General features: G+C 48.1%; 1 pseudogene; it reads right to left on the reverse strand.

Moving 5' to 3' along the window:
* Positions 1 to 2,500, reverse strand: part of LOC143364786 (large subunit ribosomal RNA) — an 8,581-nt pseudogene that overhangs the window by 3,452 nt on the left and 2,629 nt on the right.

Below are 2,500 nucleotides of genomic sequence, written 5' to 3' on the forward strand. Positions count from 1 at the left end.
GCCAGCATCGAGTTTATTGTCAACGGACGCCAATTCTTCACATTACTCTTGTCCTTTCCGGGCTTCGGGATTAACACAGTTCTATTATTACGCCAATCTTTCGGGTAATAATCTCTTAGGATTAATAGATTATAGTAGGACGCCAGGACTTCGGGTATCTCACCATTGAGCAGATGGCACTTCTTAATTTTGTCGAGGCCAGAAGCTGACGTTGATGCTATTTTGCCGATTTTAACACTCACCTCCATGGCAGTGAATGGTGTAAAGATTTCAGCAGATCCTATTGTTGGCTCGGTGCTATTAACCTGAGAGATCTCAGGACCAGGATGGCCCCAGAGCTCGCCATAAAGTTTTTCAACCTCTGATTTTGGAGGTGGCGATGCAGCATCGAAGAGCGACAGATCGTTACTAGCTACCATATCGGCTAGTCGTTTCGGGCACTTTTCATATAAGTTTTGACATTTAGCGAATTGATATTGTCGTTCCTTCGCCTTTTTACCCATGTGACGTTTGGTGTTTTCGTTATTTTTATCATTATTATCTTCATTTTTATTTTTATCTTTATCTTTATTTGCTTTATTTACGGTCTCCTTTTTATTTTTACCAGCTCCGCCAGGTGCTTTGGCTAGAAGCTTGCCAACGACTAGATTAATTATTTCGTTAATCTTGTCTGTCGAGATTTCGTCGGACATGGCGCATTCTTTTATTTTAGTTATTTCTTCTGCCCAAACACCAGAGACTTCGCAAGATCTTATGGCTTGCCGCAGTTCTTCCTTATAGGACAAGTCGTCGACCGGCGATGATGGAATGTCTGTTATCATGTTTACAGTGCCGTCGGTGTCGGCGTCGGCGGTCCCTTCGTCGACTAGCGACGTTGTGGAACCCCTCTCCTCTGATTGAGTGCTGAAGCTCTCTGATTGCAGTGTGTTGGTGTGCGCGCTGCCTCTGGCTAATCCACGCATGTAGGTTCTTTTATCTGATATTTGCTTAATAGTCTTGTTCGGTAAAGCTTGTGCAATCATCTTATTTATTTGCCTAATACTTGGGTCGGCGCTATATAATGTATCAAGCCTTGTGAGGATCTCAATTTCTTCCTCGCTCCACACTGATTGTGGCCTGGTTCTAGTGCCGGCGCTGCTCGTGCTCGTGGCGTCTCTCATTCTTTTGGCATTTCGCAGGGCAGGGTGTTCATGCCTTTCATGTTGCGATAGCCCGGATTTACTGCCGAATGACAGCGGACATTGCTCACACTTATGGGGTAATACCTTAGGTACTTGCCCATGTCCCTTGCACCTGGTCTTGTGAATTGTCCAACCGTGGGATGTCTTGAAGGATTTCCCGCAGGCTTCGCATTCCCATAGTATTCGAAGCTGCGGATGTTTTTTACTGCAATGGTCAGAGAGTTGCTTCGCTTTTAAAAATGTTAGGCAATGGCCTTGCTCTACGCATTTCGGACATTTCAGTCTCTCCGTTTCCGATACTATAATGGTATGATCTATACACTCAAGTATCTTTACACAGCCAGGTGGTCGTTGACTGGATTCATCTTGGTTCCCTTGCCAATTCGTGGGAAGGCCCACAGTCTGCGATGTACCAGGAACCACAGTTACATCGTCGGCTACCCCTAGCCAATTCGCGTTATACTCCGCAGCGACCGGTACCTCGGGGTCCATAGCATCGGCCGCTTCCGAGGCTTCTATATCATACATATTCATCCATATAATTGTGCCCTTAGGGCATTGTGAGTGTTTAAGGACCACCCCGTCCGTTTCTTTTATTGAGTGGGCCCATGGCCACACATTTTTAGCAACAGAGATCTTTTACTGCGCGATATAGCCGATGGTAGGCCAATTTTTACTGATGGCGAAGAGTCGCCTTGGATCAGCGTCCGACATGTGGTTCGAAGCCACTGCATTGTCTCTATGGAGTTATAAGACTCTTCTATAGGAATAAATTCCCGCGTATTGCTAGGTGACCAGCAGTAATACAATATCCGGATCTTAATCCGGTAGTCCGCATAGCGGTATTGCCAAGTGAATTCAACGACTCACCAGGCAAATCTGTCGCTGCGCGCCGTTTAGCCGTGGCTGGTGCGTCCGAAGATAGCGCTAACGTCCTCGGACGCAGCAACCACGTTGACCAGCAGGAACCTCGAGGAGGTAGGTCGCGCAGCTTGGACGGTGAGAGGCTAAGGGCACAAAGGCCTATATTGCGCATCACCGCCCCATGTAACCATGGCTCTCCGCGGGCGAACCGGTCGTCCAATCGGCGCCACTTATATGGAAAGTGGCTCCCGATTCCTCCACACCTCCACGAGGTGGGAGCTGGGCAACGTCCACCTGGAGACAGGTGGACGGCTGAGCTGGAGGATGGCGCCGATTGAACGACCTGGATCGCCTTAAGAGAGTCATAGTTACTCCCGCCGTTTACCCGCGCTTTTTTGAATTTCTTCACGTTGACATTCAGAGCACTGGGCAGAAATCACATTGCGTCAACACCC

This window comes from Halictus rubicundus, unplaced genomic scaffold (genome assembly GCF_050948215.1).
Source record: "Halictus rubicundus isolate RS-2024b unplaced genomic scaffold, iyHalRubi1_principal scaffold0979, whole genome shotgun sequence".
Lineage (NCBI taxonomy): Eukaryota > Metazoa > Arthropoda > Insecta > Hymenoptera > Halictidae > Halictus > Halictus rubicundus.